Raw genomic sequence first — 13,270 nt, 5'->3', positions numbered from 1 at the left:
CACACACACTCAGACGTGACATGTTACGTGTATGACCGTTTTCCTTTACTTACCCCGCCATGTAAGCTGCCATACTCCGTTCTCGGGGTTGTGCATGCTGGATATGTTCTTGTTTGCATAGCCCACCGAACGCTGACATGGATTAACGAACTATTTGATCTTCTGCGTGCGTATACACACCAATGGGGCTTCAGGCACGAGCAGGTCTACACATATGTTGACCTGGGAGATAGGAAAAATCTTCACCCTTTCACCACCAAGCGCCGTTACCAAGATTCGAACCCGGGACCCTCAGATTGAAAGTCCAACATTTAACCACTCGGCTCTTGCGCCCGTCAGTTCCTGGGTTTCCTGTGGCTTGATATCATTATTCGAATAGAAAATAAATAATCACTGGGCAGACAACTAAGACGTTAAAATCGTTCCTTAATATCCATGGACCTCTGAATACGGAGCAAAACAGAATACAAGAAATGCCAAAAAAAAAGGAAAAAAAAAAAGACAAAAAAAGAGCAACAAACAAAAAAATAACAACATATATTGTATGAGGTGGAATGGTAACTGGTAGTGTATCCCACCCACACAGAATTACGACGTTCCATTAAAACATATAATTAAGTCCTTTCGGATGCTTTATTTTACTGTAAGGAAGCTCATCTTACTGATGTAATTGATGTTTTTATGACTGAAATTGATGTTTTGATGTTTGTAATTGGAAGCTCATATTCCTTGCTTGTTTAAAACTGGTTGTGTGTTAAACAGCTTAGAATCAATTCATATTGACTTCACCACCATATCTGTTCGATGCCTTGTGCGATGGTGTACACAAAACATGGTGCATGGGTGAGTGCATGCAGGCGGGTGTGCAGCTACGAGCATGTGAGCGCACGTGTGTGTGTGTGTGTGTGTGTGTGTGTGTGTGTGTGTGTGTTGTTTTGCTATGACTTCGATGACTGCGATTTAGTTGCACTGCAAAATTACACCCTGTTTTGCTTGTAAGCTGTATGTATTCACACTTAATTTATCTACTGATATAATAATGTTATTCTGATTCTGATTTTGAAGGCGGATGCAAAACTATTCTTGATATGGAAAATTCGGGGTTGAAAAAAAAAAAAAAAAAAAAAAAAATTCACAAAATGATGCATAACCAATCAAAATAGAGTTTAGAAGAGAAAATTGCTATCGACTACAGTCGATAAAACAAACAGTGACTGCCAAGCATATGATTTACAGAAGTCGATTAAAGTCAATCTGGAGATATAACACACACACACACACACACACACACACACACACACACACCCCTTCCGCCCCCCCGCCCCCCCCCCCCCAAAAAAAAAAAAAAAAATTAAATAAAAATAAAAAAACAATAAAAAAAACAAAAAAACAATATAGGAACGTGGAACAAGCGTCAACGTTTCAAACTATAGTTTCCCTCATCTGGTAGGAGAGAGGGTGGAGAGCGAGGAAGGTTGTGTGCGAACGGCCTCCAGCGATGATAGTGTGCCGACAGAGTTGTGTTTGTCTTTTGCCTCCATATACATAATTATTTTGCCGGAAGTTTCTGTGAAGGCAATGATTTTGTGACCTGTGACTTTCGACCAGAACTGATCGATGGTTGATTTGATAACCATAATACACTGACATAATGACTATCAAATTAAACCGGTCTCTCAGTCAAAGAAGGCTACTCACTTGTGTAAATTTCGTCGGAAATCCGGTCGGCTTCTTCAGCGCAACTGCTGGGTAGAGAAGTAGCAGCTGTGCGCATCGCCGTGAGCGAACTCACGACAATGCGACTTGACCAGTTATGAGTACACCGAAGGCAGGTTGTGTCGGCCCCGGTCACGGTTGAGGGTGTGGTTCCTGGCGGCGATGTGGACTGCCTCTCTTTACTCCCCTCTGGAACCATCTTGCTTTTCTGTCGAGAACTTGCATATTTACCTTTGTATCTGTAACTTATCAAAGCTGTGGTGGTATATACCTGTGTTGCGTTGACACTTGGTGACTACATGGGACACGCTGTGCTTGTATTGCGTGAATGTGTTATCATCGCCAACGATGTAATCAAGACAATTATCAAACTGTGGATTGTGATTTTGGATTCTGTGACCTGCGACACAGAACTTTGACCGTTTTGAACCATGACCCGTCACGTTAACGAGTCTGCATCTTGGGTCAAGAAGCCACGGTTCCTAGCCCATCCCAAAAGACAACAGACGCCCATCCCCATCCCAAAAGACAACAGACACCCATCCCAAAGGACAACAGACGCCCATCCCCATCCCAAAAGACAACAGACACCCATCCCAAGACAACAGATGTCCATCCCAAAAGACAACAGACGCCCATCCCAAAAGACAACAGACGCCCATCCCCATCCCAAAAGACAACAGACGCCCATCCCCATCCCAAAAGACAACAGATGCCCATCCCAAAAGACAACAGACGCCCATCCCCATCCCAAAAGACAACAGACACCCATTTACTGAACCACAAACTGTCAGCATCTGAAGAACAAACAAACAAAACAACAACAACAACAAAGAAAGAAAGAAAAACAAAAAAAGAAGAAGAAGAAAGAAGAAGACAGCGTCTGGAGACGAAGCAGATGCCCTCTGAGTTTCCCAAAATAACTGCAGGAAGTAAAGGTTGAAATGGAAAAGCAGGCAATGCAAGCTGCATACACTTTGCTCGGCTGGTGACAACGTGCTCTCACACACTTACAAACAACTGCCAACACTACATGCACGAGAGAAAAACTAGTCCACATTGAAGGAAACGTCATGCCTGTTCTCTACATACATTTATTCATCCAGCTGGATCGTCACTCAGACTAGCACAGTAATACAACACAGCGGCTTCGTTTATCTTAACCTCCACCCCCTCCACCACGCAGTTATCAAAAATATAATGTATATGCGTTTTAAGAAATAATTTTATAAAAAGATAAATGTTATAAATGTTTAATGGCAGGTTCAGTACTGTAAAACACACACACACACACACACACACACACACACACACACACACACACACACACACACACACACACGCTAAAAACAAAAACAAAAAAAACCGAACAAACAAAACAAAACAAAAATCCTCCCAAAACCCACAAGAAACACGGCATTGTAGAATGCAGTGAACGAGATCGGTCTTCAACTATATTGACTTATGCCGCTGCGTTCTCAACATCACGCAAGACGATGGCTTGAGCGGCACCAGTGTGCACACCACTGCTGGTCCACTGGACCTGAGTGACATCTGCCCAGGGGTCAGATTCTTCATGACCCACAACATCACAGACTACACAGTGATGAGTCTCAACAAATCAGATTGTAGGAGCTTCAAATTTTCAGCACGCCCAGGGCTGTTGTACGGGGTGTGTGGTTATTCCACTCGTTTCTGCAGACTGCATGTGGCCGTGCCAGTGGGACGGTATGTGCGAGCCACTGTTAAACGGCTGGCATACTGGTGTGAATCGAATAATTGGGGAACAATAATACACGTAGACTTTTGGGGTGATTTTATTGATCAGACGGTAGTGAAATGTAGTTATCATAGTTTTCAAGAATTGTTTTATGACTCCCGAGACAATGCCCTAAAGATAAAACACGTTAACTACCCTATGCTTAAAATTGTCATTGGTGAAATCAAAAGCCACCGATTAATCACAAGGTATATATCTGAGTATTCTGGTTATTTGGCTGTACCATATGTAGACATCGGTTTACTGTATTTCGAGCAAGAATTGAACATTCCTCCCAGATGTGTGATTATATTAAGTATTCTGCACTCATCTTTTCCACAGGCTGCTCCTCAGGACCAACAGGTAAATATTACATACAGAAATCCAAACACAACTCAGCAAACTGTTGAATCTGTGTGCCCCGACCGCTCCACGCCAGCTTCCATTTTGGCCACCACGAAACTTCAAATTCGTTTTGTGTGTCGGTTTCGTTATCTGTATTATGTGAACCACCCAATGAAAATACAATTTTCTATCATGGATGGTAATCCTCAGCTTCACAAACTGCCCGGTGACTTGTACAACTGTTCCACGAACCACTATTTCACATTTCAGCTGCATTTGGATTGTAATTTGAAGACAGAGTGTGAAGACGGACGAGATGAAACAGAACACTGTCCCTTCAGTAGTCCTGGTTGTCAGGGTTTGGTGGCTTCGCGTAACAAGTGTTTTAGATTACTTACATTCGAAACATATATGTTTTATACATTTATAGGCTATGAATGCATGAGAGGATATATGCACGGAAGACTGGCTTCACTGAAAACAAGAAAAGAACAGAATAATTCACTATATATATTAAAAAACTACCGTTATTTTGAGGTAGCTTTTGGTTACACTTCAGGTTGGGAGATTGCACCTTTCATGTACAGCAAGTTCCGTAGGTGGTCTGACAAAACTTTGATTTACTCAATGAAACATTTCCGTGTGTCTTCTCCTTACTCTCCATCCAGGATTGTGAAGACGAGGGAACTGCGAGCTTTGGCTGTCGACGAAGAAAAACCTGTGACAACAAAGCATCGAAGTTCAGCACTGTGTGAAATATCCTTACACCCCCCTAGTGTGTTGCCTTCAAATATCCCATCACCTGATTTACAGATTTCTCCATCCTCTTTCACAAAGACCAGGCAAATCTTAACTGTTTCTTCAAACAGTCGCATGACACACGCGTTTTTGTCGCACGACTCCCAGACCCTTTGTGAAAAGACACCACAGTCGTCTTTCTACTTGTTCACGAACAGGAGCGACATGCAGAATACTAAGATAAAACTTCATGGGATGATAAGATATATACATATCACGTTCACATGTGATGATAATGTTACAACAATGCATCATAATCTTGTGTGTGACTTCAGAAAGGATTGTCCAGATAACAGTGACGAGCTATTTTGCGAGCATCCTCTATGTAGTGAGTTTCTGTGCACCAATGGTCAATGTGTTTTGAACAGCCAACGCTGTAATGAATTCTCTGACTGCCTGGATGATTCCGATGAGACGAGTTGTTCAGAAGACCATACACACAACTTCAAAGCCGGAGACGGTCACACGAAGCATGGGTTGTACATCGACCTGGACGGTACTGGTTATTATACTCAGCGGGTGAAGAAAAGGGACGAACCTTGTCCTGACAGTCATTATCGCTGTACAACGGAGTGGTTATACTGTCTTCCTCTTTACACTCGGTGCAATGGATTTAATGACTGCGTTTATGGAGAAGACGAATTGGGCTGTGCAAGAAAGGCGTGTTCTGGTTTCTACACATGTCGAGCTTCCAGGGTATGCGTGCACAGAGATCATCTGTGTGATGGTTGGAGTCAGTGCCCACAGGGAGATGATGAAATGATGTGTGACATGACCTGTCCTGAAGGTTGTCAGTGTCAAGGTAATTCTTTCATATGTGATAAACATTTTCCTGTTGACCTGTTCCCTCAACTTCGAACCGTGGATGCCAGATACTCCGGAATGCTGTTGGCTGATTTTACTTTGAACGTGTATCTGATTCACTTAAGTTTGTCCAAATGTTCGCTTGCGAATGTTTCATGCACGACGCTCCCCAACTTGCAATCCATCGATCTTTCAGATAACCGAATACAGACTCTCGATACCGCAGTTTTTCTAGAGCTACCAAATCTAAGGACTCTGCAAGTATCAAACAACCCTCTCAACCAACTAACGTATAGATTTATGAAGCAGATCCATTACGGCTTAGTTCGGATGGACATGTCAAGGACACGTCTAGCTGTGCTTGATGGTGAGTTGTCAATATACCTGCCCCAAATGAAATATCTAAATATATCATTTTCCGCCATTGAAACTGTTGGACCCAGAGGTTTCAAAAATATGCCACAGCTGACTGAGCTGGACGTAAGAGGGAACCACGTGACCAGTTTTCCTATGGATTTATTGTCAACCTTAAACAGTTTAAAAAACATATTTTCATCAAATTTCAGGTTGTGCTGTGAACATCTATTCCCTAAAACATACACTAAGATCAACTGCTTTGCCCCCGATACTCTTTTACCTTCCTGCGAAACACTGTTCCCGACAGACCTGTATCGGGTCTTCTTTTGGCTTGTCAGTATCTCGGCCATTTTTGGCACCTTTCTTTCCTGTGCTGTATCATTCTCAAAGAGAGAAGGGTTACGGAGGTATTTTATGACAGAGATTGGTCATCTACAATTTGCTAACGTATGCAAAGGAACTCACGTTAGCATTGCTGTGCTGGCAGACAGACTAATTCATGAAGAGTACGTTAACATTGAAAAGAAATGGACTGGCAGTGTGATTTGTAGAGTGAGTGGTCTTCTTTCACTACTGTCCAATGAAATGCATGTTTTGATCATTTGGTTCATCACTCTGTACCACATCCTTATCCTCTGTTTCCCTGGATGCTCATGGACGTCTAGTAAACGTTCAGCAGCCGTAGTATGTGGGATAACATGGACTGTTGGAATGTTGTTGTCGTTGATACCGTTTTTTCCAGGCTTGTCTCACTGGGGACTTGATGGCCAGTCTGGTCTGTGCTGCCTGGCTTTATTTGACAAGTCCATCTCAAACCAACACTTTAGATGGTTCGCTATGACTTCTGTTATAAATTTTGTTTTCTGTATTGCTGTTGTGTCAGGTCAAATTCTCATCTATCGCCGACTACCAAGGTACAGAATTGGACTAGATTTTACAATGAGGTCAGTTCATTATTCAGTTCACCTTATAGAAAAAGTGACTGTTGTCAATGCTGTTGTCTGGGTCATTTTGGGTCTGCTTACTATGATAAACTCAGAGAGCACTATCATGGACAAGACCTATGGCACTATGGTCGTATTTGTGCTACCACTTTGCTCAGGCCTAAACCCACTCCTGTTCATGTGGACCAGCGTAAAACAGCACCACAGCATTGACCGAGAAAAGAAAGTGTTACAAATATTGAAATGTCAATTTGCTAAATCACGCCGTAAACATTAAACTTAAAAAAGGACGAAAACAAATGAGAGAATTGAAACGAACATAGAAAAAAACAGAAAGGAGAAAGGAAACATTAACTTTTCCTGTACTTTTGAGTATTGTTTTAGATACATATTCGTTTTCCACACAAAATACATCATTTTCAACTTAACCATGAACACACAGACTTAGAAATACTACTGAAAACATTTGCATGGTAATGCATTGTAATGGAATGCGCACACACCTATGTGCAGCGATGAGATGAACATACACTCACAGTTTCACCAGCAGATTACCAGGGTCGATGTGAGTCCACAAGGCTTTCCCAGGACAGCACATCAATACCTGCGCATTTCAGGTCCCGTTTGCAAGCGTCTTTGAACCTTAGTCGGGGGCGGCCTTGGGGCCTGGATCCGTCTGACAGTTGGCAAGCCTGCACTCTCAAGCACTTCAGTATTTGAGATCTTGTCCTGCCATCAGATTCCAGGAATGCGTCTGAGGCATCGGAGATGGAAACTGTTTAGTCTCTTCTCTTGGGCGGAATATGTGGTCCATGTTTCTCTTGAGCAGAGTAAGGTGCTTAGAACACAAGCCCTGTAACCTGAATCTTGGTGTTCACCATCAAGTTTTTGTTTGACCACACCCTCTTGTGAAGTTTGGACATGACCCCGGCGGCCTTAGCAATTCTTGAGTTGATCTCTGGCTCGAGGGAAAGATTGGCAGTTATTGTCGACCCCAGATACTGAAACCGTCAACTGAGTTCAGCTCGTGGCTCCCGATGTGGATTGTTTGAGGAGAGTTCGAGCCCTGTCCCATCACTTCTGTCTTCTTCAGGCTGATGGTGAGGCCTAATTCGTTGCATGCTTGCACAAGGCGGTCTATGAGTCTCTGAAGGGCCTCCTCTGTGTGTGTCACCAGACAGCCTCTCTGATAATGATATGCCTGACTTTGGTCTTGGCTCTGAGTCTGGCCAGGTTGAAGAGCTTTCCGTCATCTTGTGTGCAGGTAAATTCCGTCTTCGTTGTTTGCGAACGCGTATGATAGGAGCATGGAGAAAAATATGCCAAAAAGTGTTGGGGCGAGCACGCAACCCTGCTTGACACCACTGCTTATTTGGAACGGGTCAGACACTGCTCCATTGTAGCACACTGTGCTGTACATGCCCTTGTGGAAGGATTCGACAATGGCCAGTAATTTCAGGGGACAGCCTATCTTCCTCAGAAGTGTGAACAGTCCGCTCCTGCTCACTAGATCAAAGGCCTTTGTCAGGTCAATGAAGGCAATATAGAGTGGTTGATTTTGCTCGGCATTTTTCCTGCAGCTGTCTGACGGAGAATATCATGTCGATGGTAGATCTGCCTGTCCTAAACCCACACTGCGACTCTGGGTATATGTGTGCTGCCAGAACTTGCAGTCGGGTCAGGATGACTCTTGCAAAGGCTTTGCCAACAATGCTGAGTAGAGAGATGCCCCGGTAGCTGTTACAGTCGCTTCCTTCGCCCTTGTTCTTGTACAGGGTCACGATCTTTGCATCTCGCATGTCCTGTGGTACAGAGCCCTCCCTCCAGCACATGCAGAGTAATTCGTGCAGATCCTGAAGCAATGCTGCTTTCCCGCATTTGATGACCTCAGGGGGTATCCCGTCCTCTCCTGGGGCCTTTCCAGCTGTCAGACAGTCTATGGCCCTGCTCAGCTCTTATTCGGTTGGCTCTGCATCCAGCTCTTCTATGACAGACAGCTCTTAAAAAAGCACTCAGGGCTGCTTCTGACACAACGTTAGAAGAAAGACCTATGGACACAGATCGTTTTATTTTCAATCACCAAAGACGTGGAACAAGCTCCCTGATAACCTCCGTCATTCTGATTCCCTCGCATCTTTTAAATCTCGTCTCAAAACTCACCTTTTCCCTCAGCAATAAGTTCAATTGTGGCAGGTCCACTGACTTCCTTTGCGTTAGCTGTGCTTGACTATGTGTGTATACATATGTATGTGTACATAACTATATGTATGTATATGAATGTGTATTGTGTGTGCGTGTGTTTATGTAAGTTTGTGCCTGCCTATGTGTGCGTATGTGTTAGGGTAGCTGTTAGATACACATGTATATTAAAATGTATGTATGCAGCGTGTGTGTGTGTGTGTGTGTGTGTGTGTGTGTGTGTGTGTGTGTTTGTGTGTGTAGTCACATTTTGGTGTGTGTACGTAACATAGATATGATGTATTATGTTAACAAAAGCGTTTTTTTGTAAAGCACCTAGAGCAGATTTCTGGATAGTGTGCTATAAAAGTATCCATTATTATTATTATTATTAACGTTTTGCGTGGAGTATAACTCTAGGTAGTGCTCTACTCATCTCTCCATCTGCTTTCGTTGATCAGAGATGTTCTCTCCTGTCTTGGACTTCAGGGGTGAGGTCTTGGAGGAGATTGGACCGGTTGCCTTCTTGATGCCCGCGTACATGCTGCCCGTGTTCCAGAATCTGCTGCAGACTGTGTGCTCTGACTCAGGTTCAGCCAGTAGTCGTTGGCGCAGCGCCGGGCTGTCTGCTGACACTTGCTGCGTGCAGGAAGGAGGAATTTTTGATTAAAGTCCCGTCACACATATCGGTGATTGAAGACATTTTGTAAAAGTATTTATGAATACATCTGAGTATTATCGGTTAGAAGCGGTGGGAGATGTGGATGAATGGAGGGTTGGGGGAAACTGGGCAAATGAGGGTAAAAATGTGGGTGAAATTTGGAAGACTACATCCTTACCAACTGACACATTTTTGTTACTCAACAAATGAATAGCGTTCTTTACCTCATGTAACGTTATTGCCGAATTGATTGTATTATCATTTTGTGGGGTAGGATCTCTATATTTGTCACTGATTTCTTCTTCCTCTCTTAAAGTCTTTTGTTTAGTTGACAAACTATCTGCACTGCCTGTTTTAGAATCTTTCATTTTGGCCCACACTTTCTTCATATCCTTATGGTCAGATACTTCATTCAAACAGAATTGTGACCAGTATTGTCTTTTTTTCTCGGGCTATGATTCTATTCGCCTTGATTTTTGTGTCACCCATTTCTTTATGAGCGACTTCTTTTACATCTTTATCAGGTACTTTTCTGAGTTTTAACCATGTTGCTGCGTGCAGACTTAGTGCGTCCCGTGTAGCTTGGCGGGGATTGCTTTCATATGCTAGGTGTGCCGTAGGCTTTGTCTCCACCGCTGATTCCATTTTCTGCCAGCTTGTCCTCAAACCAGTGCCTCATTTTTCTGCTCCTTTCTCCCACACGCTGCCATCCCTGACTGGTAGACAGCATCGCGCACATGTTTACACTTGGCGTCTGTGATCGAAGTTTCTCTACGGCCATTCTCCAATGATGCACAATGGATTCCCCAAAACTTCTGAACTTTGGCCGGGTCTGTTGATCGGCAAGCGTTGATACATGGGCGGCCTTTGGATTTGGAATGATGCATTCTGTGCGGGACAAGTCGTATCTTGGAGCGGACGAGTATGTGGTCAGTGTCACAATCAGCGCTATGGAAGCTTCTTATATAGTATTTGTGTTACTGTGAAGTTGTGCCAAAACACGCACGCACGCACACACACACACACACACACACACACACACACACACACACACACACACACACACACACACAGAGTGAGAGGGACAGTGAGAAATCGAAATCGAAACGTTTTTATTGAGGGAAAAGGAATAGGCACTTTTCGGCCTGTTTTCATCCTACCCTCGTAAAGAAAATGTATGAACTAATCTAGGAAATACAAGAAGACTGAAAAAAAGAAGGGAAAAAAACCCACTTTGAATGGCAACAACAAGAACAATAAATGGCATAGAAAATACACAGTTGCCCACAAAATAACATTGCTTTATATGCATGAGAGAGAGAGAAGACAAGACAAATGGTTTACTGTACATTGGCCTCAGGCCATTATCCAAACACAAGGGAAGGCGGGTGGGGATTGGGGGGGGCCGGGTCTCCTCACACTGCCACCCTTGGTCTGCACGCGTTTCCACCCCGATCTGGCTCTGGAACTGCAGACAATGCACTGAGTCAGGGTGATGGGAGCTGCCTTCACTGGGGAGGGGGGCGAGGTATGTGTGTGTGGCGGGGGGGGGATTTGTACTTGTATTTGTATTTCTTTTTATCACAACAGATTTCTCTGTGTGAAATTCGGGCTGCTCTCCCCAGGGAGAGCACGTCGCTACACTACAGCGCCACCCATTTTTTTGTTTGTTTGTTGTTGTTTTTTTCCTGCGTGCAGTTTTATTTGTTTTTCCTATCGAAGTGGATTTTTCTACAGAATTTTGCCAGGAACAATCCTTTTGTTGCCGTGGGTTCTTTTACGTGCGCTAAGTGCATGCTGCGCACGGGACCTCGGTTTATCGTCTCATCCGAAAGACTAGCGTCCAGACCACCACTCAAGGTCTAGTGGAGGGGGAGAAAATATCGGCGGCTGAGCCGTGATTCGAACCTGCGCGCTCAGATTCTCTCGTTTCCTAGGCGGACGCGTTACCTCTAGGCCATCACTCCACTTTGGATGGGGGGTGGGGGGGGGGGGCAGGGAGACAGGGAGCTTGGGGGGAGGGAGGGAGGGAGGGGTGTCTCCGTGAGCCGTTTTTTGTCGGAGCTATGTTGTCTCACAGATGGACGGAAACTCTCAAGCGGTCCATTTATCAAATCATCTGCTCCTGGAGCTCTTCTGGTGAGGGAATCTTCCCCCCTGTGGCTTTGTTGGCCTGTGTGTGTGTGTGTGTGTGTGTGTGTGTGTGTGTGTGTGTGTGTGTGTGTGTGTGTGTGTGTAAAAACCATGTAGCCAATCGGTGAGAGCAGCCTCCCGGAGACGCTGGTGGACTGCATGGTACCACTTTGGTACTTTGTGTGGATAGCAGTAAGTGCCAAACAGTTGGTCCATGATGCCCACACGGTAGGAAAAAAACAAACAAAATTGCAAGGGGGCGGGGGGGGAGCGGGGGGACGGGGGGGGTGGGGAGGGGCAGCGGCAGGGGTGGGGGGGGGAAACGGCAAAACAAAGCAAACAAAACGAAAAAAATGGGTGGCGCTCTCAATGCAGCGACGCGCTCTCCCTGGAGAGAGCATCCCGAATTTTAACACGGAGAAATCTGTTGTGATCAAAAAAGAGTTATACAATACCACTACTTCTACTAATACTACTAGTGGAGTGATGGCCTAGAGGTAACCCGTCCGTCTTGGAAGCGAGAGAATCTGAGCGCGCTGGTTCGAATCACGGCTCAACTGCCGATATTTTCTCCTCCTCCACTAGACCTTTAGTGGTGGTCTGGACGCTAGTCATTCGGATGAGACGATAAGCCGAGGTCCCGTGTGCAGCATGCACTTAGCGCACGTAAAAGAACCCACGGCAACAAAAGGGTTGTTCCTGGCAAAATAATGTAGAAAAACCCACTTCGATAGGAAAAACAAATAAAACTGCACGCAGGGAAAAAAAAAAAAAAGGGTGGCGCTGTTGTATAACGACACGCTCTCCCTGGGGAGAGCAGCCCGAATTTCACACAGAGAAATCTGTCGTGATAAAAAAAGTGAAATACAAATACGAAATACAGTACTACTCCTATCGTTGTCCTTGTAGCTGTCCGTCCCCAGTGCAGGCTTCCCCACTGCCCAGCAGCCGCTGTCCCACCTGTTGGGAACGATTTCTCTTCGTCCAGAGGTTGCTCGTGCACACTGTTCTTCTTCTTCTTCTTCTGCGTTCACTCGTATGCACACGAGTGGGCTTTTACGTGTATGACCGTTTTTACCCCGCCATGTAGGCAGCCATACTCCGTTTTCGGTGGTGTGCATGCTGGGTATGGTCTTGTTTCCATAACCCACCGAACGCTGACATGGATTACAGGATCTTTAACTCACTCAGTACGGCCAGTCCTCTCTTCTCCTCTACACAGACCCCTCGGATGTCCAGTGGGTGTCTGAATGACCCAACCTTTAGCTTCCGTCGTCAGAACTGTGGTATTCTTTGTCAACATTCACCTCTTCAGTATAAGAGCGTTCCGCTTGTAATATTTTGAGGATGGTAACTGGGGTGAAACGCTGTTAACGTCGTCTCTTTCGCCGTTCGTATGGAGAGAGTTAAATTAACGTGCGTATTTGATCTTCTGCTTGCATATACACACGAAGGGGGTTCAGGCACTAGCAGGTCTGCACATAAAAATCTCCACCCTTTACCCACCAGGCGCCGTCACTGTGATTCGAACCCGGGACCCTCAGATTGACAGTCCAACGCTTTAACCACTCAGCT

The sequence above is a fragment of the Babylonia areolata genome, chromosome 34, assembly GCF_041734735.1.
Source record: "Babylonia areolata isolate BAREFJ2019XMU chromosome 34, ASM4173473v1, whole genome shotgun sequence".
Taxonomy (NCBI): Eukaryota; Metazoa; Mollusca; class Gastropoda; order Neogastropoda; family Buccinidae; genus Babylonia; species Babylonia areolata.
This window is presented reverse-complemented; position numbering follows the sequence as displayed.